The sequence below is a fragment of the Ornithodoros turicata genome, chromosome 2 (genome assembly GCF_037126465.1).
Source record: "Ornithodoros turicata isolate Travis chromosome 2, ASM3712646v1, whole genome shotgun sequence".
Classification (NCBI taxonomy): Eukaryota; Metazoa; Arthropoda; class Arachnida; order Ixodida; family Argasidae; genus Ornithodoros; species Ornithodoros turicata.
The window spans coordinates 33,313,970-33,339,628 of record NC_088202.1 but is presented as its reverse complement, the minus strand read 5'-3'; the positions used below and the strand labels follow the sequence as shown (position 1 = coordinate 33,339,628).

The following is a 25,659-nucleotide window of genomic DNA, read 5'->3' as shown; positions in this document are numbered from 1 at the left end:
ATCAGTCCCAGCGGCCCGTTCGGAACCGTTATACAGACGTTCTTGTAACGGGCGTAGATCCGACGCACCATCTCCTGCAGCGGCCCCGGCGAGATCTCTCCTATATTGCCAAAGCCTACCATGTCTATCACGTAGTGAAAAGCAGTGATGACGAGCTCGTTGCGGGGACTTTCGTTGTTGAAACACCCATTCTCCACTTCTTCCCAAGAAGCGTGGGTGTGGGAACAATTTTGTAACGAGTGGTAGCTGAACATCTTCACGTATTGATGACGCGAGGGCCGTGCGCGCTGCCTTTATACAGATAAACACGCACAAACAAACGAGAGTGAAACCGAAACGGGGAAGTCACCCGCTGCTGCTAGGAGCACGCGCAGTGGAAGGAGCAGAGAGCGAAACCGAAACCACCCGCAGCCGGGAGGGGTGCGCAGAGGGCGCTAGGAGCGCGCGCGCATGCATAGCTGCCGCGGCGCGGCGCCCCAGTCACTTGCTCGCTGGCTGTCGTGGAGAGCAGACGTGCGCTCGGTTGCTCCGCAGTCCCCGCGTCGGCTCAGTTTGTGCCTCGCTGCCGGATGGAGCAGTCGCACCGTCACCGCGGGGGAAAAGGTGAGTGAGTTGCCGATGTTTGCGCGTTGTTTTACCGCGCTCCTTTTCTCGCATGTTTGCCGTGGCCCGTACGCGCATGTTTAAACTTGTTTAGCGGTGACCAAGCCTTTTCTTCGTGTTGACGCACGTTTTGCGGTTCCCGCCTTGTGTTAGCTGCGTAGTGTTGTGACGCTGTGGTTAGGCCTAACCAGTCGCCCCCTAAGGCTTTTGCCCGATGTGTAGTGTTTTCTCCGTGCTGTTTAGGAGTAGCGGTTAGGCCTTTTCTCTCGCATGCCTAGACTTGTTTAGCAGTGTTGCCATTTTTACCTGCCGCTAGCATCTTGTTGTTCTCTGTCTTTCTCGCATAGAGCTATGATGGTGGCACCATCCGGTGTGATGCCTTGCAACTAGGTGGCCACCTGTCGTCGATCTCTGCAACTGCCGGGTGCCAACTACCAATATGGCGGGCGCTGGTCACTCGAACGTTCCGGACCGGTTTCTTCGCCACGGCATCGTTGATTTTCGAATAAATTGTTTTGTAGCGGGCCGTGGACAATGACGAAGATGGCCACGCGCCTAAAGCACCTGCCTCAGTTCCACCAGCGCGGCCATGGAGATAGGCCACCGTCATCGCCTCTCCGTGGCATACCATCATCGCCGGTCGGGGCTCATGTAGAGGAAGACCACCGTCCTCTACAGTTTCTCTCCACTCTATTTCTATATATTTTTTTCTTTTTTTTATGAACTCTTGTAGCCCACAACGCACAGCTTGGTCTGGACACGACTTAGATGCTCCCCAATTAGTGTGGTGGCTCCCTGGAGGGTGCTGATTAATGTGGGGGGTCCCAATTAGCTGTAATAGCAGATGACTTTTCATTGCACTCCGACTTACTTCACCGTAACAGGAATCTCCGTTTTGCACAGTGCCGCACGTGGTTGTTATGATGTAGATGATTGTCAATGCTCTAACATGAATTTCGAACTTGTGGCTTAAACGTCCTTTGTTCACTGTGAAGGCGCAACTCATCAAAGTTTCATTCGAGATCGATGTGACGATGGAACCAATTATGCGGGTCAACTTTGACGCGTTCTAATGGTAAAAGGAATTAAGATGAACAAACTACCACGCGTGTTTCTGACAGTGTAAATACATGTCAATCATTTAGCATAAATTTCGGACATGTGGCTTAAACTTGCTTTATTCCTCAACTCGCCAAAACTTTATTTCTCAGCATTGTGCAAGGCCGTAATCTCCTTACGTGTTAACTCGTTCTAGGTACCAAAATAATGAATATGCTAAAAATACATGCGTGCTTATTGTCATATATACAGAGTACGTGACGTAAGACGGACTAAATTTTATTAAATCTGCGATTGACTTTTTTTTTTCGCCAAAGTCGTTGAATATATCTATTCCGGACGGGATCTACTCAATGGTGGTGGTGTATCAGTAAATAGCGCAGCCCTTAATTAACTTTCGTAATTAGTCTTTCTAATTAATGAAAATACGTTGACTGCGTAACTGGAAAGATGTAGAGTACAACCCTTGAGGGTCTACCCCACAAGAACCAACACGACAGCGCCGTTTTGTGTTCTATTAAAAAATGTGCGAAAATACAAAATAATTGAGCACTGTGCGGGTTTTGCGGCCAATTTCTCCTCTCCCCATCTTGGTGTCACCCCTTTTCAACTGACATTAGGTTGTTCCTGAAATCATGGAACAGCCCGCTTTGTCCCCAGAAGTAAGCGTGAGGGGAATTAGTGAGCCCTGGACCGGTAATCCAGAAGATGTGGGTTCGATCCCTACAGCTGGCTAACCTTTTCAGTGACTTTCATCTTTCACCGTTCCTCAGTCTACGTTATCATAAAACATGCCGTCTTTGATCTTCTTTCCGTCATCATCTCGTTTGGTCTGCTCAACACCTTCCAAGGCAGTTCGCGATTTGATGTGACTGAACTGTCACGCAATAAAACTACCAATGTATTACCTCGAAGATCACAAAAATAAAATCACGCAATTCTGCTGCTCGATAAGTGTGTACGTTATACCAGAAAGGAAAAACGACGATATCGACCAGGACGGTAGGAAGCGGGGCCGCCCCATGTTTTGAGGGACAGCACGATGTCAGTGGTGTCAAACGTTGAGAGTGAGAGAACGGCAGGAAAAACGCGGCCGCCGAACGCGCCCAGCGCTCGACGATAGGGCATTTTCGCATATTGCTCTACACAGAGCCGTAGCGACGGGGAGGGGGGCGAACGGCAGGCCCCTGCAGGTTAGTTGGACAGGATAAAGCGGGAACGAAGAGAATTTGAATCTAGGATCTATGCAGTGCAAATGAGCGTTTTCATTTCTTTGTTTACATGGCTTCTGACGGCAGTGGGAGAGGGAGGGCTTCTGATTTACCCTCCTGTGGGCGCAATCTTGCCTCGCTACGGCTCTGGCTCTGCAAATCTGGAATTGCGCGTTCAACTTGTTTTCAGGAATTGTGAAGATTCATTATAAAAGTAGTTTTTCTTTTCTTTTTTTACACGACCAAAGAAGTAACGCCTGCTGAGTGTACGTTCCAAAGCTGTTGCGTCTTGGTTTCTCACGATGACAACATTCTGGGCTGGTGGTTCAGTGATGCAGATGTCGATTCTAGCTTTCATGTTCCCTGCTTCGATCTGAGGGTCATGCCGTTCTTCTTATTTATGAAGAGAGTTTTAAGATTACGGCAGTGCAAGAGTATCACAATTTTCATCCTGAGTTGACCTTTCATGCCATGTACACTTCACCCACCTTCGTTATCTTATATTCGGTTTTGCTCCATTTTGTGCTATATTTTTGTTTTAGGAATAGCAAGCCGACCTTCGGTCAGGCTGACCTTTCCGAAATAAACGTATATCCCCCCTCCCCCCGCTTTGCAGAATACCAAGGTGTTAACATTTCAGAACAACAGCAGACAGAGCATCTTTAACCGCCATCGTTACAACAGCAAAGCGCGTAGGGTCGAAACTCTTGTCTCTCTCTTTAAATTTCATTTGTTCATCCTTAACAATGTGCTCTCGTGCGCACTCACAAGGCTTCCCACGCAGTTTAATCAAACTGTCATGTCAAGTAATGCACGTCCCACGGAGACTGCGGATTAAGCATTACAGTGCTTCCCACGGGTGAGAAAACTTGTTCTTGCATCCGTGTTTTTCTTTACCACTTCTCGCATATTATAAAGTGTCTTCATATGGGGCTGCGATAACTGTCGTTGCTTGCTAGTTGAGGTCTCTTATTTCAGGTTATCAATAGCAAGCGCATAAGGGCACTTTTAGCAGACCGTTTGTAAGGTTATCATGCTTGTCTGTACCAAATTGCAGTTATGTAAGACTGAGAGTCTTATCCAGTGGCAAGTCACGTTCAGGCAAGCCACGTTATGAACGGTTTGCTAAAATTTTCTACCATGTTCACCCCATTCCACAACAAAGCGAACTAGACGCCCGCAAAAATTCCAGACGAATGGCGATTATCTGCGGGAAACATCACGGACGTTTGCGCGACTCTACTCTCGGTGCGATGAAAGGAAACTTTGATATGACGTCCGTTGCCCCCTACCATCTTATCACCACAGTTTGCGATTGCACCTTTCTTCCTTTTTCTCGGTTTCTCTGACTTATTTGAGCAGAGTTTACCAACACCTCCAAGATAAGGAGAAGTCACACAGGAAGGCCCGCTGTTACTATTGTGGATGCTGCTATGAAGTAAATGAAAGAGCGAACGAGAGGAAAGCTCGAAGCAGATCACAAAGTTGGAAAGGCCTCCATAGGTGACGTAAGCGCGCAGGCGCGACGCTATCTAGGAGGTATTCGTTTACCAATCACTTTTTTGTGTCGAACGTGAGTCTGTGCCACCTATAGATGTTCTGAAAATAAGCAGTTTTCCGTTTGTTTGTTTGTTTATTTTCAGCGGAGGGTGTTGGTAACCGACAAGCCTTCTTGATGGTGTCGGGAAGAGACTGTAACACGCAAAATTTGAAATTAAGCATTGAAATGTCCTCATAAGGCCAAGGCCAAGAACAAACTGAAGTGTATAATACAGTGATAGCGGAGTAACAAGGTACAAGTAACTAAGTGAAGTGCAGTTACTGAATTCGTCTTCGTAGCCTATAGAGTATAATTTTTTTTCATAATAATGTAGGGTAATTTCTGAGGGTTTGCTCCGACGCTGTCACACATACACCGGCACAGTCCCCTTAGAAGTCGCCCCAGGACGCACATTTCTCATCGTCGACGGCATCCCGATTTCCCAGAGAGAGAACAAAAATGGATATTGACCAGCCTATACGAGTGCCGGTCATCCCGTTCCACACGTTACGAGTGGCAGCCCAGAATTATGAGCAGCAGTACAGCAAAGAAAGGATTGGCAAAAGTTATCAGAACTGATTATCACGTTTTCATTCTGCGTTAGGCAATTGCCGCTGATAGCCAGGCTCGGAGCGCGATTATCTGATGTTCCCTTTCTCGTCTGCCCACGCCTCTTTCCATCTTCCTAACTCCTCACCTCATACTTTTCTTTCAAGTTGGCTTTCCTACATGTTCTTCTGCTATCAGGCAGAACCTGCATCGAAGAAGGTGTCCCTGAATTCTGGTCATGACAACATCATTAAATACCCTTCGGTCCCTGTTTGCTCGAAGCCTTCGTCGCTGCCTCGGAGTTCCGAGAATGGCTGAAACACGGCAAGTCCTGGCTGAATTGGTGAACTCCCGGTTGAGGGTCTACGTGAACGTGAAACGGCTCGGCACTTCCTAAGTTTGCGTGCTCACATTCCCCATCACCCGCTCCTCAGGAAAATTCGATACCGCTCTGAAAGCGACTTCTATCGAGTAGCGCAGAGGACACGCCAGACTCTCACTGGCTTCATAGCTAAGGACATTATACCGCCGGAAGCCCCCGGTCTCTGCCGGTACCGCCAACTTTCGTAAGCCTTCTGAGCCTTCTTGAATGAAGAGATCAGGTCCCCCCTCAAGTCCTCCGAGCCCATTTTCATGCTCTGGTAGACGACAGCATATACAGCATACGGCAGCATATACAGATGGCGCATCCCGAAACAACAAGTCCGCCTCAGAATTCGTCATACCATTCGAAGGCGTAGTGCAAGGACGCATCCAACCCCCTCAACAGCTGCAGAACTCTATGCCATCCTTTTCTTTCTACAACACATCGCTGATTTTACTCCGCGGGAATGGGCAGTCTTCACAGACTCCAAATCAGCACTTCAAGCTATTGAAAATTCCGGCATACGAGGCCCATCCGCACCCCTCGTCACAGGTGTGTTAATGGTTTACCACACGGTCTACGCAGCACGCCACAGGCTAGTTCTCGAGTGGGTTCCAGCCCATTGTGGTGTCGTAGGGAATGAACAGGCCGACAGCGCCGCCGAAGCAGCACTCTCGTATCGGAAACGGACCAGTATTGTCCTGCTGAGAGGAGATCGCCGTTCTGCTGAGAGGAGACCGCCGTTCTATTCTGCGCCGCCTAGTGACATCCCTGGCTTCTCGCCAATGGACAACCGACATTCTCACCCCCATCTATGTTGAGCAGAGTTGATCCAACGCTCGCTTTCCGCATGCCACGAAACACCTCTCGTCACTGTAAAAAATGCAAATGTACCCCCGATTTTAAATCAATTAGGATTCTGGGCAGGAGCAGAGATAAGTTTGCCCGTGAACTTTTGGAGGCCTTCTTTATCGGAAAGAAAGGTTCTCTCTGTATCAGCGATACATCCATCTCGCTTGCCTCGGGTGAGAGGCGGTTACTTGAACAGGCGAAGAACTAGATTGTCTAGTAAAATTTTTAAGTTGTTTTGGTTGTTCTTATCTACCTGCTTTTCCTTTTTTCCTCTTTCCTGTTTCTTTCCTGTAGCTGCCCACCCTTCAGTGCAGTAAACTTTAGTAGGAGTAAGCGCCCGTGTGTGTCTTATGTTCCTCCCGTGGTTGTCGTTTTCGCGCTGTGTTTTTTCCCGGTCTAGCAATGAATTACCAACTAGCCCAACAAAGCATTTTGTTGAACCTCTCGTCAAGATGCTGCATTAATCCACCGAATGCGACAAGATGTGGCCTTTACAGCTCAGTGGCGTTACCGCTTGAGACAAGTTGACTCTCCCACCCGCTGCCACTGTGGTGCTCTTGAGGATCTGGAGCATATTCTTCTTCATTGCCCCCCCTACCAACCTTCCCGAACCGCACTCTCCGAGTCCCTTAGTCAGCTGGATTCTCACCCCTTCTCCGTATCGAAATTGCTTGTTCCCTGGCCCTATCCAGCCCAGCAACGATCTGCGCTCAAAGCTCTTTTGACATTTCTGGACACCATCGGACTTCGATCGTTATTGTGAAGGGGCTCATTATTTTATTCCCCACATCTCACCAGCAATGGGGTAGAGTATCGCCTCTGACGATGAACCTCCCCACTCTCCCTCTCAAAATAAAGTTGTTCATAAAGCACGAAAACGAAGGACCCTATGGACATCTGGGGTAAGCAACAATAAGCAAGCTAGCGGGTATGACAGCTGAGGACACACATCCTCGGGTGTGGGAAGCGTTTGTGTGTTTCGTCTTACTTCGCTCCCCGTACGTGTGGCCTCAGTTGATATAATTTCTTGAAATGCATCTATTTCAATGAGTTAGGCAAATAGTTAGGCAAACAATGTAGCCTTGTTGTAACAACACGTGTCCAGTTTATTTGATAAAGAGCAATTCCATAGTCTTTGGTGTTTTTTGCAGCCGCCATTACACGCTACTTTCTCTTAGCCTCCTCCACTAATGTTTCACAGGAATTCCGTTCCTCTCGCGCTCTAGAACACAGCATAAATTTATACCTAAGTACACCTAAGACGATATTGGAGGTGTGTTAACAACACGCCTGGCAGCATATAATAACTATTATAAGCAAAGCAATTCCGGCTATCAACAGGTACATGTGCATGCACGTCCAGATAGTCTCCTTTTCTTTCGCACAGAGGTCAACTATTACTGTGTTTTTTTCTGCCAGCGACACCCAGGAACATTTGATGTGTCCTTTGACGTCAGCCATGTCCTTGCTCCTGATAACCCGCATAGGAGACGAGAGCTTCAACTTCTTACCACAGGCGTTCGTATCTTCTGTAGCTAGTTGTACAATTTGGACGGCGTCTATGTCTGCAGGACACTGTACGTCAACCTGAAGAAAGTTAGAATTCAGAATTTTATGTGTCGTGCCGTGTGAGGGCAACGCTGCGTGAAGGAACTGAAACACATGATCGCGACCCTACGTAAAAACGAGATATTAGACAGTTCTAATGAATCGTGCGCAAACCTTATAGCGCACGAGGCATTAAAACTCACTGTCACGAACAGGAGTGAATCTAGGGGTATCCGGATGTCCTGAACACCCCTCACAATTGTTTGAACTGTTCCTAGGCAGTGTATGCACCGTGCTCTCCAGACCGAATGCCCCAGAAAAACCTTGGATCCGCCCCTGGGTCTACTCTTATGAATTCATGAATTATCAACAAATGGACTATTAATACAGCCTACCACCCGCCCCTACACGATCGTAGGAACATTAGCACACCTTACAAGCTTCTTGCGCCGCACGCGGCTTCCCGGGAAGTGACTCGTTCGTGGGTGTCACCCCCATGTTGCTCTCTGTGCCATTGATAGCTGCATTACTTGCTATACCTTGCGACTCGACGTTTGCAGTGCTCACTGCCACCTGGCACAGGATGATGGTTACCACGGTTGCCATCGGTACCGTTGCACGGCGAACTGCCCAATGCTCTCCTGTGAACATTAATAACGATGATACAGCGGATTGCGTGTGTTTACTTTTGGTATTCTGCACACGCTCAGAGTTCTTCCTTGTACGATAAACTAAGGCAACGGTCGAAATAGCTAGTCAGGGGAAGGACATAGAACCCACAGTTTTTTAGTACTGGTCAAGCGCGCTAACCATTACAACACGGCGGCAACGATTCCCGATGGCTTGCCAAGAGCCGCAAACGGAAATCAAAATGTGCTGGTATGAGTCCCGTCGCTGCCGTCGTTTCGACCACTGCCTTCCTTCGTGTTTTCTATAGGCGACAGAGGATTCTGGGATGTAGTACGTTACCGGGACCAGGGATATTCCCAAGATTTTCATCCAAGGGGGGGGGGGGGGGCTCGTAGGGGAGGGGAGTTGATGCCCATATAAGCTGCTTTTGTGGAGTTTTTGGCTTTTCTGCTCGGTATGTTAAGGGGTGCAGGGTTATTGGGGGAAGGGTGATGGGAAAATTCCTGACCGGGAACACTGTGTTTTTCTAACGAATCTCAACGGCCAGGTGAACGATTTGTCTTTACCTGAAAGAGGAATAAACCTGGAATAAAATTGAAAGACAATCAGCGTCGTACATTATGTGAAACGCATAAAAAATTAATTTTGTCACCGGTTTCTTCAAGATGGCCCGCCCATGTTGACTCAGGAGACGCCCTACCTTTTAGTTACCACCTATACGTTACCTTTCGTTACCACCATCGCCCCAGCTTTACGTTACGCCTCAACCTCAGAATTCATTAGGCTTAGCATGGCCGTGTTTCTCCTGTTACTGAAGTGCTTCAGATGTTCTTCAAATGCATATTTTTAAAAATGGCCACACAGTTTTATATTTTTAGATTGGTATGTGACTCATTTGTATGCGATATATATTTACCTTTCAAACGCTTTACTAATATTTAAAACCTAGTGGTCCCGATAACGAACTGCACCCGGATTCTGTGTTCAGTTTGTCAATTTCAATACTGTTAGGTTTTGCGTGAGCGAGAACGTTTTTTCTTGCGTTAGCATGCGCGCGAACAGAAAACACCGGTACGTACAAGCGTTCATGGTAATGTTCCTCAAAAGCTATATGGGATTATGCAGCATGGTAACGGATTAAATCTCGTTCTTTAAGCTCCCGCTAGCTCTTGTGAGTCGAATGGGTTTGTGATTTTTCGAGAGAGACGTTGCAGTCGATGGGGTCACTGTGGACTTGGATGTAAAGCTCTATTGATCGAATATCTACAGGAGCTGCGGTGAATCACTCCGTCTTAAATGTGTGGAGACCGATAAGTACTTACTACTTTGGAAGAACATAGTCGCTCTAGGAACAAAGCTACCGTTCAGTATGCACGTGAGCGATCTGGTGTTTCGTTCTTCTCCACTCATGACAATGGCGATGGTGACATTCACGAATCTGAATGCCACATTGGTTGCGAAGTAGTTCTATGATGGCACACAGGGGAAGCCATCCTCCCCTATACGAACCCCCCACCCAGATCCGACGCACAAAACCTCAAAACTTCAGTGGCGATTTAGCGGTAAATGCGAGAGAAAAGCATTGGCATTGAAAGTCAGATATGCCGATTTTGAAGTGCCGCAGAACTGAGCGATACCCGCGCTGTGTGTTCATTCGCGAACACTGAACATGTGTGCGAAATATCTTGGCCCAACTGTTTATAGTTTTTTAGAAAACATATTTTTTAGTTTCCCCGCCCGCCCGTCAGGCCGTCGGCAAACCCTGCACACGGGCGCACCGACGTCACTGCTCTAGGTTTATCTGTCTTTGGCTTGGCATGGACTTTTGGGTTGGCCACTTGGCTTCCTTGGTTTCGTTCTCTGTGCATCGTACATTGGCGAACAGCTGTTATATTATTGCTAAGTCGCAAACAAAGCATGTGAACATTTCTTTGGCACGACGTCGTTCTGATAACTACGAAAAATTGGAACTATTTATTTGTCACAACCTCACACTGAACAGTGGTACTGGATTGGCATGTAAGCTCAAATAATTCTACAATACTTGTGTTGCACTTGGTGCATGTGTGCAATGCCACATTCATAAAATTTTAGTGGGTGCTGTTCACTAGGCAAAAATACCTGAACAGTGCTGTGTAGTCTTTTTATCCTAAGTCTATAATCTTACTGCAAAATCATAGTATGTAGAAGAGCAATTGCAAGTGTCCCGTGATAGAGAGATTAACAACAGAAAGCACACGGTTGAGAACATGTAAATTTTAATGAGATGAGACTTTCATACGGAAGGCTGCACTTCTTCAGGTCTAACATGAAGTTACAAAATTCCAGAATATATGACACGTTGTAAGGTAGAGAGCGAGGGTTGGTACAAACATACAAATAAATATACAAACATATATAATAAAATAAAAAGGGGTACAACTCCATCAGTTTCAAGCCGGCAAGGAAGAAGTTGACAAGACACTGTAGCACTGTTTCCAAGAATGTGTCGCCCGTGAACAGAGGTGGGCATCCTCACGAGGGCAAATAAGGGTGAGGGTGCCCTCACCCTCACATCACCCTCACCTCACGCGCATTGGGGTAAGGTGAGATGAAGAAAAATTTCTAAAAGGGAAATTGAGGTGGGACGCGGTGAGGAAAAATTCTCAAAAGTGAGATTGAGGTGAGCTGAGGTGAGGAAAATGTTTCAAGGGGGAGGTTGAGGTGAGGTGAGGAAAATTTCTGACAAGGGCGTTGAGGTGAGGTGAGTGAGGAAAAACTTCCGAATGTGAGATTGAGGTGAGGTGAGGTGGACGAAAAATTTTTGAGAGGGAGCTTGAGGAGATGTGGAGCGGCTACTTTCAATTGAGCGATCTCTTAAAAGGGCACCGAGAGCCAGCTTTTTCTATTACTACTAAAATGTGTTCGCTGTAAGCCCGTTAGTTTCAGAATTTCAGTTTAGTCAGGTACATGATAGACGCGTCGGATCAGATACACGTACAAGTGAATATAGCTTACGTGTGTTTTATGTATTTAGGTTAGATTTGAATACAATCAAACTAGTCAGCTGAGTCACATACATGATGTGAGACACATGAACACGTCAATATAGTTCCGTGTGCTTTGAGTGTTTAGATTTTAACAAAGCCAAACTAGTCAGTCTGCAATCAGATGTCTTTCACGTATTATTTGTAACGAGAGTACATGACAACCAATGACCTTATCAGAGACTGATGTAAGAAATGGAGGCAACAACACGCGCTTTAAGTACAATAAGCGCAAATACTGGCATATATTCTGTATTGCCACAAGTTGAACCATTGAGCTTTTAGTACGGCAATGAAGTTAGGTGAAAAGGCACAAGAGGTTTGTGTCTACATAACGTAATTCAATTAGTAAGTCAACACATAAGTCACTAGAAATCCGTACAGCACGTCTACCTGATTGCTTCAAAACAAGGGTCTTGAAGAAAAGTTCCCCGAATTCTGGCTACAAATAAATACGTTTGTTACTTAAATAATATTGATCGATAATACAAAGTCATAACAGACAAAAATGGAAAATGTACAAGTAATTCGAAGTATAGCTGCATACAATCCCGAAAACGACTTCCGCAGCTCCATTATCATTCTCGCTTGAGAGATACCCGATAAAAGCCATTCCTGCCTTGCCAGTATGAAAAACAAAACTCAAAACTGCTCGATTTGTAAAACTTCTCTACCCATGTACCCTACGTCTAATTTTTTGGGATCGTACATGTAGTGGATATTTGTTGCAAGAAGGACGAACCAAGCAAGGTAATGAATCTTAGTTGTTGGTACTTGTAATGGGTACTTGTAACTTGTTGTCAGGAATCAAAAAACGAAGCACCAAAAAGCCAACTACAACGTATACACCTACCTGCTCCTAATACATTCCGTGTTAGCGCCGCGATGCAAATGTGGCTATGAGCGACGCCACTCCTAATTGAAAGAGCAATTGTGAAGTGAAAACGTTTTACAGAAACAGGTTAAGGTGAGCTCGACCACGCAAAACTTATAACAAGTAGGTGAATATATTTCAGAAAGAAGGTTGAGGTGAGGTGAAGTGAGGAGAGGAAGATACTTTAGAATGAAGGTTGAGGTGAGGTGAGGAAAATACTTCAGAAGAAGGTTGAGGTGAGATGAGGTGAGGAAAATTTTTCAAAAAAATGAGGTGAGGTGAGGAAAAGTGTTCTGGAAAATGTTGAGGTGAGGTGAGCAACATTTCTCAAAATCAAATTGAGGTGAGGTGAGGAAAATAATTTTAAAATGAGGTCGAGGTGAGGTGAGGAAAAAGCCGCCAAAAATGAGGTGAGGTGAGGAAAACATCTGAGACGAAAATTGAGGTGAGGGCAAAGATTGTTAGGGAATTTGCCCACCTCTGCACGGGAATGCCTTTTGTACCAAATATATTGTCCTTGCCACCGTGGTCACTCATGTATTATGCTGCACAACTCATCCCTTGTCTGTTTGAAACCCCCCTTTTAATTTTATTATGTATGTTTCTATTTTTATTTGTATGTTTGTACCAACCCTAGCTCGTCTTGCTCTCTACTTTACAACATGTGTTATATATTCTTTTTTTGTAATTTGATGTTAGACCTGCAGCCTTCTGCGTGAAAGTTAGATCTTTTCTCATTAAAATTTAGATACTCTCAACCGTCTTCACTCTGTTGTGCAAAATCATTAAAAAGTAAACATGTCTATCCATTTCTTGTCATTAAATTTGTTTCTTTTTTTTCTGCAGTGGTGAGCAACCCTAAGGACACATGCAAGAAAGGGATGACCTTTGGGATGACGAACCCTCATCACCTCATGAGGATACAGTAGTTGATGAGTCGTTTATGTTCTCAGGCACATGGAAACTTAAGCAAATAATTCATGAAAAAGACAGTTAATGCTAGTACCAGGAATTGAACATGGACCCTCCTGCTACCAGTCAGGGATGTTACATTTCAGGCACTCATTGACTTTTCGTGAATTACTAGTTGACTTTGTCCCAAGGTGGAGGTCGCTACAGCCCATTTGCCTATCTGTTAATGTTGCAGCTTGTGTTGTGTTTTTCTGTTTGTGTGTTCCAGCCTCAGAACAGTTATTTTGGATCAGGTCAGATACATTTCATCTAGACATAGCAAACAGGAAGTGATGTTTCTCAACACAACTTAGCAGTGGCCTTCGTGCACTACTGCCTCGGCCATCAAGCATGAATGAAAAGCCACAAATTATATTCACTGTACTTTTATTATGTGCTATGTAATCCTGTTCTGTCAAAGGAGCATGTAATGGCACGCAATGTAGTAATATAGTTCAGTGATTGCTTAAAGTGGGGGGGAATTGCGTATGAATGCTGGAAGGAAACTGTCATGACAAGTGTTTATGTATTATTGTACATTTAACTACTCATTTTATTTCTTAGCTTTCACCAGCGCATCGTGTCGAGCCATGTTGTATTAATTTGGAACATGTTCGTTTTAGTAGCCAGAGCAGCTGTTACACAGTGAGAACATGGCCCGTGTGTGTTTGTCTTTTCCGCTATGCCCCTTGATTTTCCTCCCTGGTGTTACACATTTTAGGGATAGGTTTTAGAACCGGTAGTTCGAGCCAAGTTGGTGATGATTCAGGTTTTCCTGGCGCATAAGCGACGAAGGCCATCATGGTTGAGCCAAGTGAGAATTTCTTTTCTGGGGATTATCACGCTGGCAGATGAAACATGTGGTTTAAACATGTGGTTTAACGTGTGGTGAAACATGTGGTTTAAATTATTTGGTGGACAGGAATTGCGTAGTTTCACACAAAAACTACTACGACGACGACATAAGAGTGGTTTCAAATCTAGCGTTCTTGTGTTCCTGATATTATCACACAAGATGTAGCATTCGCTATGATCCTGTATATGGGGGGTACGTATAGTGTAATCACCAGATGCTATTTACAAAGCTGTGCTTCCTACTGTGTTGAAATAGGGTAATTTCTATCTGAGAGCCATAGTGAAACACAGGCAGCCAAGGACAGACTTTTGATGCCCCGAGAAACAGCATGTGTGTGTATATTCCAGAGTCTGCTGATAAATCTATCAGTTGAGAGCTAGCAGTTGTGATGTCGCTGTCTCATCCTGTCCTTGGCTGCTTGTGTTTCAATATGGCCATGTTTCCTATTGCAAAAACAAAAAAGAAAAGACCATAGAAAAACACGAAAGCAGCGACCTGGAAAGCTGCCTGTTCTACTGCTCAAATGGAGGCAATGCAATGAGATAACATGTTCCATTCATGAACTGTACATATACAGTACAGATCACAATGGCAACCAATTAGTCAGATTTTTCTGGAACGACTTAGTCTTTCGGATCTTTGATTGTCAAGCCTATTGTTGGAGCTTTATGTGATTCCCCTCTTGATATATTGTCACGGATGAAAACAGACCAGCAAGACGGCGAATAATCGGTGAACACTTTATTCAGCTGCCTAACTGGCTAACACAAGAATGTTAGCTCTCTGAACACAACTGAGTCCAAAGAATCAATGCTGCAGCCTGGAGCGCACAAGTATTTAAGCGTCGCGCCGAAAAGTCTAGAAACAGCACATGTGTTTGCCAGAGAGCAGGCGATGTGTCTGGAAGCTTCTTGCTTCATATTCTTCAGCATGCGCCGGGATGAGGTGTACCGTTTCGTGCCTGCCCTGGAAGTTTCTCGAAGATGATTCGTGGCATTGCCCCCTCCGTAGACGTGGCATCGTCCCGATGCCGGAACCTGTGTCGGTCATCGCATTTCGTTTGCACCCTGCGAAGCCTTGTAGGCAATGGAGCACTTATAACATTGTCGTCGGCGCCGTTATCGATTAACGAAGTTGTCTCGTGATCGTCGAGGAGTATTTGCAAGTCACTAGTAAGGTTTCGAGCGTCGCGGTGGTCTGTGTTGCTGTTCGTCGACTTCGTCGAGCTCGGGGACTGGTCGCGTTGTAAGTCAGCAGAAGCATTCTGCTGCCGTTATTGTGGTAACCAACATGCATTTTCTAGGTATAGGAGGCCATTTCATTGGAGCTTGAAACTGAGTAGAAGGTTGTTGTTATGACACCTGAGGCCGTCTGAGTTATCTGAAGTCGCCTGAAGAGGCCTGGAGTCACCTGAAGGCGCCTGAAGACGTCTCGAGTCACCTGAAGTTGTTTGGAGTGACCTGAAGACATCTGGAGTCGTGTTAAGTCACTCAAAGACGCCTGGAGTAAGCTGACTTCACCTGAAGACGTCTCGAGTCACCTGAAGATGTTTGGAGTAATCTGAAAATGTTTGAAGTCATCTGAAGACGTCTGGAGTCGCGTCAAGTTACTTGAAGACGTCCGGAGACAGCTGAAGTCACCTAAGGACTGTAATAACAAAGGACGTTGGGTTAATTGGTATACACCCCAAGAACACAATGACCTCCTAGCTACGTCCGAGGAAAGTCGTCAGCGGACAGGGATAACATCCCCAGGACTTCCCTACCAGGTCCTCAATTTGTTAGAAATGTGACAAAGTGAGACTCCCCGTTATATCCTCAGAACCTCCTATGGGAGCTACCAAATGACGCGCCTAGTACAGTTCTGGGAGCAAGCAGATACCTTAGTGAATTATTTATTTTGGGAAGTGAGGGCACATTTGCAGCTCCCAGTCAGCGTGTGGTGTTTTTTATATGTTTTCAACCTCGGTCACCAGCTACCATTCGTGGTTTCTCATCTGTATTTCGTTCAGCGTATTTCTCATCACAAACAATGAGTGTCACAGTTTAAAAGACAAAAAAAGAGAGATGTATAAAAGGCCCCTAGGTCACTAAAACCTGCGAAACCACTTAGCTAGCATATGATGCAGCAGCATTTCCTTTCCAAGACAGAACAGATACAAGTTATTGCTTGTCTTCCGAACTTCAGCAGATTCGGGAGTCCTCTTCGCATCTCAGTCAAAACAAAGGGTGAGGTATCTAAGTTTAACTTGATTTCGCACATAACCAACAATGAAGTGAGAAATTCCTTGGAGTATTAAATCGCAATCAAGGTAGTGTCCGTGTTTCTTACTGCTTTGGTTTGATGCATGCATAGTAAGTGAAGCTTGAGCAGTGAAACGCTATTATTTTTTGTCTCTTCGGAAATAAAAGGCTCCGCGCAACCTCCTGCCAGGGACCCTTTGCGGACACTCATGCAACAAGACCGCAGTGAAAGGTCTAGCAAACTGTATCTTAGTGCACGTCGAACGCTGCACATGGACGGATTCCTTTAAAATCCGACGATCAGTATTTGCACCCTGTATGTCTTTTTATTTTATATTTTTGTTCGTTTTTTTAATTTATGCATGAGCACTCCTTTGATTGTATTGGGTTATGAGAAATAAATCGGGAAGTTGATTACTGGCTAGCAGGTATTAAAATGCACAACGCAGTATTAAAATAATTTACTTCTCCTGTGCTTGTCCTCCGGTTGACGACCGCAGGATGTACGCAAATGACAATCACTGGAAGCTCCTATGATGACAGCCTGTGCACCTCCTCCGTTCATCCCATCACGGACGAGGACGTGATGACACTTTGAGGACATCCTGAGGACCGCGTGTGTTCTTGGGGCATATGACATTATGGAATGCGCAAAACATTATGGAATGAAAGCACATTATGGAAACACAAGGACGAAGGATAGGGACAACACCCGCGCAAGTCACAACTCAGTTTAATGTGACCAAGAACACGCACGCACGCATGCCGGGAACGCCGCGGCGCCATCTACAGAAAACTGTCACCTAAAGACGTTTGAAGTCAGCTGAAGTCACCTAAGGACATCTGGAGACACCTGAAGACGTCTCCACTCACCTGAAGTCACCTAAAGCCATCTGAAGACATCTGCTGTCACCTGGAGTCACCTAAAAACGTCTGGAGTAACCTGGGGACGATGTTTGGAGTCAGCTGAAGTAACCTGAAGACGTCTAGAGTCACATTAAGTTATCTGAACACGTCTGCAATCACCTGGAGTCATCTAGCGACGTCTTGAGTCACATGAAAATATCTCAAGTAACCAAAAGACATCTGAACTCACATGAAGTCACCTGAAGTCAACTGAAGACATATTGAGCTACCTGAAGACTTCTGGAGCCATCTAAAGTCACTTGAACATGTCTCGAGTCACCTGAAGACGTCTGGAGTCACCTCGAGTCACTTGAAGACGTCCGGAGTCACCTGAAGACGCCTAAAGTCACGTGAAGTCCACTGAAGCCGTCGGAAGTGACCTGAAGACGTCTTTAGTCACATCAAGTCACTAGAACACGTTTGGAGTCAGCTGAAATCACTTGAAGACGTCTGAAGTCAACTGAAGACGTTGTATGTCACCTGAAGACATCTGGAGTCACCTGAAGTCACGTCCAGATGTATCAAGTCACCTAAATACGATTGAAATCACCTGAAGACATCTGGAGCCACCTGAGGACGTCTGGAGTCACCTGAAAGCGTCTGGAATCATCTGGAGACATCTAGAGCCACCTAAAGTAACTTGAAGACGTCTGGAGTTACCTCAATTCGTTTCGAGTCACTTGCAAGTCACCTGAAGACGTCTGGAGCCACCTAAAGATGTTAGCAGTCACCTCGAGTCACCTGAAGTCACTAGAGACGTCGGTAGTCACCTGAAGTCACCAGAAGACGTCTGGAGTCACCCGAAGACGTCTGGAGTCAATTGAAGTCCCCTGAAAACGTCTGAAGTCACCTGAAGACGTCTGAAGCTGCCTGGTGTTAGCTGAAGACGCCTGGAGTCACTTCAAGAAGCCTGAAGTCACTTCGACATCTGGAGTCACCTGAAGTTACCTTATTAAAGCCTGAAGTCACTCGAAGACGTCGGTAGTCAGCTGAAATCACCTGAAGACGTCTCGAGTCACCTAAAGTTATATGAAGACATGTGAAACCGTCTGAAGACGTCTGGAGTCCCCTGACGACGCCTGAAGTTACCTGGGGTCACCTGAAGTCGTCTGGAGTCATCTGAACAAGTCTGCAGTCACCTGCAGACATCTGGATGCACCTGAAGTGAGTTGAAGACGTCTGGAGTCACCTGAAGTCACTTGCAGACGTCCTGAGTAACCTGCAGACATCTGGAGCCACCTAGGATCAGTTGAACTCCCCTGGAGTAGGGTTGTCAAGCGGGATATCCCAAAATTCCGGGTTCCGGGCCACTTTTAATGTCCCGAAGTCCCGGGATTTCTTCCGGAAAATTCCGGGATTCTCTCGCCGTCGCTACGGCTCTACGTAAGGAAGTGGCAGTTTTCATGACTGGAGGTGACACAGGACCGCTGCCTACACGTGCATGCAGATGTTTGCTGACAGTCGTTCCTTCTAGCGCAGAACCTGAACGGACCCTCCTTTCGGCAGCCAGTATTTGCACAAAAGTTCGCTCAGAACTGGGGCATACCGCCCCGCCCCTCGCCCTTCGACGCTCTGTTCTTTTCTCAGCTCACGTGTTAATCACTATACCATGTGATAAGCACGCAGTGACCGTGTTGTAAACCCTTTAGTCTTTCATTTCCTTCCATTCTTCCCTCCCTTTTTTGTTGTTGCTGCTGTTAGACCATTTGAGTAAATTATAAAGTAATATTTTCTGTTACTTCAAGTGTAGCGGGACTCCCCGTCTTTTCAGGTGCAACAGTGAAATGTAGATGAACAAAAAAGAAGCAGCATTATCATAGCAGTAAAAAATAATAATGTAACCATTTCATCGTAACTATTTTACCAATGTGGTTACACTGCGAATTTTCGAATGTTTTCTTTCAGGAAAAGGTAGAATTAACAAAGTGCACTGAACTTGAGGTAAAAGGACTTGGAAGTAGAGTCCTGCACGTCCCGCGGCACCAGCAGGTGACCTGCACGTTGTTGCGGGTGACGGGTCTATTTTTTGAGCCACTTCGAGGCGTTTTGAGTCACTTCAAAATGTCTCAATCACCTGAAGACATTTCGAGCAACTTGAAGTCACTTGAAGAAGTCTGGAGCTACCTCAAACCATCTGAAGTCACCTTAAGTCAACTGAAGACTTCGAAAGTCACCTGAAGACGTCGTGAGTCACCTGAAGTCACATGAAGAGGCCTGAAATCACTTGAAGACGTCTCCAGTCAGTTCTGGGTCAAAATCGCGAATCGAAAACCGCGACAGCAAAAACTGCGAGTACAAAAACGCGGGATCCAAAAATCGCGATAGGCAACATGAGCGATAAACCAGGGATAGGCAGTATTTAAATACATTGTAATTAAAATACTATTTAAAATATAAATACATGTATTTATATTTTGTAAATACAGACTTGAAAAATATATTTATAATTAGATTTGAATACCAATTTTTGGGTATTTATTATTGTAAATACTTTATAAATACAGTATGTACCGACTCGTATCTTGAAGTTGCCTTGCATTTAACCTTTTGGGAAGAAGGGTAAGTTTGGGTTGCAGTTATGCCGTGTTTGCGCTAGCATGCACATGCGACAAACCATTTTAAATGTTTCCCATTAGAAGGTTCTCACTGTTGTGGACAGCGGTCGCGACTACCCAATTACCTTGTTGTACAAAGCACCTTCGTCAAATTTAATACAGGTATTTCTTCATCGGCACCTGTGGGGATGTTGTTCTCCTTTGCGAATCCGATTGTATGGCAGAACGGAAGATGCCTAAAAGATGTGGTCTCCAAGAAACTTCCAATATTAAAATCACCATGATAATCTAACAAATAAATGATATTGTTCGCTGCTGGTTTATTGCTATGATAATTGTTATTTCTGTAAAGCCATATGACATTTTCCTCGCAGTATTTATAGTAGTAATTACGGTATTTAAATACTGTATTTATATTTTGTATTTAAATACTCATGTTGAAAAGTATTTATGCAGAGTATTTAAATACCTTTTTCAACAAAGTATTTTGTATTTATCTTTAAATACTCAAAAAATGTATTGATGCCCATCCCTGCGACGAACAAATATCGCGACACCAAACACCACGAGTAAGAGGAAACAGCTACACGCAAAAAACAGCCGAAGACCGCAGCAGCTAAAAACTGCAGCTATTCTACAGCGTAGACTCCTATACGTGCATATAAGAGGCTGTGGCTATAGTCACTCTGTAAAGTGATTATATAGAGACGGCATTCCATGCATATTGGCCGTTTTTTTCTCTCTTTTTTTTTTCTGGGTTGCGGGGCGGGCGCTGGTCAACAAATTTTGACCCGCACAGGGCTCTATCGATGACAACATGCAAGTTTGTTGCTGAACAGCACGGCTTATTTACTGTATTCTAATTTTGGGGGGCTTGAATCCTCAGAGATTGCCGTTTTTCTCTCTCTCACTCATTCTCCTTCTTTTTTTCCCTTGCTGAACTCCTATTAGGAGTCCACATTGGCCCACACCGTCTTTCGTCCGCGCCCATTCGCTCTGCCAGGGAAACCTGAGCAACCTTGAACTCATACTTGCAGTTCAAAATTATGAGCTATTGCTTGCAGGAAATTCACAGTGTTGCGATTGTGATAGTCTTCAACAGTGAAAGATGAACGTCACTGAAAAGGTTAGCCAGCTGTAGGACTCGAAATCACATCTTCTGGATTACCGATCAAGAGCTCTACCAATTGAGCTAAGCTAACACGCCTTCTCAGCGACTTCAAAGGTGCGTCATCTGAAGGGACAAACAAGTCACTTTCTCTCACTCATCCTCCTTTCACTCTTACATTTTTGCTCACTCATACACACATTCATAAGACAGGGAACGGGGAGTGAAAGGAGGATGAGTGAGAGAGAGCGACTGGTTTGTCCCTTCAGATGACGCACCCTGGAAGTCGCTGAGAAGGCGTGTTAGCTAGTGCAATTGGTAGAGCCCTGGACTGGTAATCCAGAAGATGTGGGTTCGAATCCTACAGCTGGCTAACCTTCTCAGTGACTTTCATCTTTCATCGTTAATTTCTTAGGCAATTTGAGGCTTTGTATGTATTTGTCCCTTCTATGTTGTTCCAGCCTCAGAACATCAGTTCTCTCATCTTCAACAATGGTTTTGATGCGCTGAGCTGTGTGTCCCTGTACACCTTCTTGCTGAGCGGAGGGTTACTACCGGCTAAGCGGTCTCAATTTTAGCCTCAGTGAGGGTCTGTTCATCTTTCAGGCAGTTTATGAATGTACATATTTTAAGGCAGCTACATCCGACGACTCTGCTGAACCTGAAGTGCCACCCTTTCACAGCGTTGTTCGTGCGAGGTAGATCACGTAAAACACGTCGTAGCAATTCCAATGCTCGATCAGAAACAGGCCAGAGCGTCTTACGGCCCCCTCGAGTGACACGTCCTATTCATGTGTCCTCCACATATGATTACAGCATTAAGGCGAGGCTCATTGTCCTGGAAGAACTGGCACTCGAGAAGGGTATCGAACGCTGCTACAATGTCGTGCACAGGTACGTACGCCAGTGCACCAAGCTGGCGAACGTGAAGTGCGAAATCCGCGTCCTGGGAGTACCTTGTTTGGAGTCCACTTCGTTGTATACATCTCGAAAGGCACTGCCAGCAGTAAAAGAAGCATCCTCGCAGCTCAGTATCTGGAAACTTCGTCCTCAACGGTCGAAGTGTGGCTTGCTTAAACTGTGCGAGGATGCTTGTTGGGTTGACGCTCGACCCCAGCCGTTTGAGACTATCGAACAGCTTGTTGTAGGCAGCGACTTCCACTTTTCAGACCTTTGTCATTCACGAACAGCACAGCTGAATAGAAGAAAATGGTCTCAGGTTGGTAGCAGCAGTTAGTCTCATGCTGCTTCAGACACCTTTCTCATTGCACCATTCTCGACATATTTAAAGGGAACTATCTCAAATGGGATAGCCATATGTGCACAAAAGCCACTTGAAGTCTGTGGATGCCAGAAGGAAATTTTGCATGGTACAAAATAAAGATATTAAATCAACAGCCATATAAAACCTTGGTTCAACCTTGTTTAGAGTATGCATCTGCAGTATGAGATCCCTACACATGCATGCTAAAGTAGACAAAGTACAAAGATCTGCTCCCCGGCTTATATTTTCTGAGTTTCAAAGGGCTTCTTCGGTAACATGTATGTTGCAAGAACTAAATTTAGATTCACTTGCACATAGGCGCAAAGTAAATAAACCAGTAGTAAATTTGACAAGGTGTTGGGAGATCAGGGGTGAAAGACACGTATGCCATGTTTAATCACCATCTGTCAGAGCAGAAAGATGCCAAACAGGAGGGCCCTTGGCACCCAGGCACTTGGACCGCTTTCTGTATGTGAAAAAATGAGTTTTGATGAGGAATTACAGGAGGGATTACGCAGAGCTAAATATTCCTTAGCGTAACGGCATTTAGAATTGAAGCTTTCATTTGTCGCTTTCTTCTCTTTTTTTTGTTTGATCAACGCTCCAAGTGAACCAATAAAAAATTCGATCAAAGGACCGTCGCAGTTTCGATCAAACGGCGTTCGATCAAACGGCGTTCGATCAAAGGGCTTTCGACCAAATGTCCCGCGTTCGATGTTGCAGGTCGCGAAAACGCTTATTTTTCTGTACGTGAAGCCAAGTGAGGCAAGTATAAGCTTCCCCTCGTTGCTGACGATAAATTCAGCCATCACCCGTGTAGCTCACATTGACCAGGTTGACGCGACATCTGAACAGAAGGAAGAGACTATACTGGTTATCTTTACCTTACTCAGTCTCCTTTAGAAGTGAGGAAGAAAACAGGCCATGAGTAGTATAGATCCGGGGCACACAACAGTCACTTTTTCTAATCCAGTTCTAGGAATTTCTAATCCAATTCTAGGAATTTCTAATCCAATTCTAGGAACTTCTAATCCAATTCTAGGAATTGCTAATCCACCACCACCCAATTCTAATCCAACACAAGACAGTTCTAAGTCATCTGATTGGTGGCCCCACTTCGATTGACAGACCCCCTTTTTGGCTCTGCCTCTTAATGCTGATTGGTTCGAGCTGTCATTGGTGACCCCACTTTGATTGACAGGCCCCCTTTTGGCTCTGCCCCTTCACAGTGATCCATCAAATGTCTCCTTGATTAGCTACCCTTCATTCCCACCCTATGAATTCACGTACTCATAGACACCCAAGTGGTCTATTCTATTCATTTCTAAACCTAGTGGTTCGCTCAGGACAGTCTATTCTATTAATTTCTAAGTCTACTCATAGGCCCCCCAAATTGCTCCCCTCTCTATTGATCCAGGGACTCAATTTCTGAACCTACTGATTGGCTCAGGATTTTATTGGCTGCCTATTGTACATGCTCCATACACTGACTGGTGAATTCCACTCACAGGTTACTCCTCCATATGCTTTCAACTGCTTATTGGTTCATAATTTAAACCGCAACATAGACAACCGCTCGTGGGTCAATTCCATTCATTTCTGGGCCAGCTCACAGGCCCCTCAAATTGCATATTGGCTTGGGATGCTTTCTAGTTAAGCCAGGACAACGCTTCGGAACAGTAGGAACATAAAAAAACATGGGAAATAGTTTTCAACATCTATTAAACCTATCATGGCATTCTCAGATAGATTGTAGTTCTCTCTGGAGCACTTCCAGGCACACTGGACATTTCCGCTCGCATCCATGGCGTTTTTCGCATAAGTACCATGTGGATCACCCAGGCGTTCGTCCTTCTCCGTCCATGGCCCACTCCCAGACCGCACAAGAGAACAGCATGTCACAGAAGTATCAGTTCTCTTCCTGCACATTTTCTGGAGCGAAAACAGAACATTATGAGCTTCACTATTTACATCATCCATTTAAACTTACCATATTCACAGCTTCCGTAAGGGTAGGATTCGATGTCATTGCAGAGGTATCGCTTGTCATCATATGCCATCAGACTTCTTTTGACGTTTCTGATGGTGTACATGCACTGTTTCTTTCCAACTATTGACACTTGCTCATGCGATACGCTCGTGTGGTTGAATAAGGTATCACGGTATTTCTCATGGAGGAGGTGCTTGCGTACAATATTTTTTTACCCCTTTAGCTCTTGCAATTTGCTTTTCTCCAGCTAGTTTGATGGAGTACATTTTAGCTTTCAAGCATATTGCTTCTTCGATAGGTACACTACCAGTTTCGCTTTTGAACGCCCCAAATCTTCCACGATTCTTTTCACTGTACAGTGGATGATCCCGGTTGAAGGAAGACAAATCTAAGTGGTCGTCGGTGATCACTCGTAACTGATCTTCCTAGTCTTTGCAGAATAGGCCGAGGATCAGAGAATCCGTGTCAAAGTAACAGGTAATCACTGGACAAGTGAGCTTACTCAACAAGGTTTCGTAGTAAAATGAGTACATGGTTAATTTACTCAGTTCCAAAATCGTAAACCCAATCTGGAGTGGGACATCGCATCGCACTTTTCTTTTGCGCATTTCGTACGAAACACAATCCGGGGGACGAAATTTTCATCCTCGCGCATTCCGCCCGACTCCCGAGGCGACTCGCCGTCTCCTCGTCGAAGGCTAATCGAATGTCCCACATGTTAAATTTATTTAAAAGTGTTCTTCCGAATACCGCATTATTTGAGAGTTTATAGACTTTTTTCGAACGTCGTGCTCGAGGCAACGCGTCTGGCAACATTGTTCTCGATGTAGGGACGCAGGAATGGTGCCTGGTGAAATTTTAGAATTCTGTGAAATTTCATCATTATCATACCCAATCTAGAATAGAGTGCGAGCAGCGCGTAATGAACAACGTACTCGACCTTGTCCTTGCACGTGCGAAGCAGCTTTTTGGTGTTAGCTGGCTGATACATTAATTCTTCTAGGAGCCCTCGCTGGAATGGCGAGAGCCAATCCTTCGGGACGACCATCTTCTCAGGAGACAGGCGAAAGAACCGTGTCAGTGCGTGGATAGATTTTCGATACTTCAAGCCACATACATACACGTAGCCCACGTCTGAATCAGTGGGGTGATGCATAAAATCCACAGAGCTGAAATCCTCGACCCATTCGAAATCACCGACTGGGAGGTGTTTTATCATACTGAATCCATAAAGATTGTTGCAATCTAAGTATGATATTGTTGCGAGAGGCACAGCGTCAGGATGGTAATGATTTAATGCATGAGAATGGTTGAGCGTGACATGCACTTGATGCGTGACATCTTCATCTACCGTCTGTTACATTACTCCCCCTCCTTGAAGTGGTCACTCCCGGGCACCACAGCTCGCGAGTGGACGAACGGCAGGTGTTGAACAGTGAAAAATGAGGTTGAGGTGACGCTGATGGAGATGCTGTGCTCCCCACGGTGGTCCAGTGCCTGTAGTGACATAGATCACCCGCACCAACCTGG

At 45.4% G+C, this 25,659-nt stretch overlaps 1 long non-coding RNA gene across 1 annotated transcript; it reads right to left on the bottom strand.

The window, feature by feature from the left end:
- Positions 1-7,259: 7,259 nt before the first annotated feature.
- LOC135383329 (uncharacterized) lies at positions 7,260-9,752 on the bottom strand. The gene is made up of 3 exons (XR_010419811.1): positions 9,679-9,752; positions 8,159-8,367; positions 7,260-7,765 (listed from the first exon to the last, which is right to left on the bottom strand). It is a non-coding gene; the product is annotated as an uncharacterized LOC135383329 (long non-coding RNA).
- Between the last annotated feature and the right edge of the window lie 15,907 nt (positions 9,753-25,659).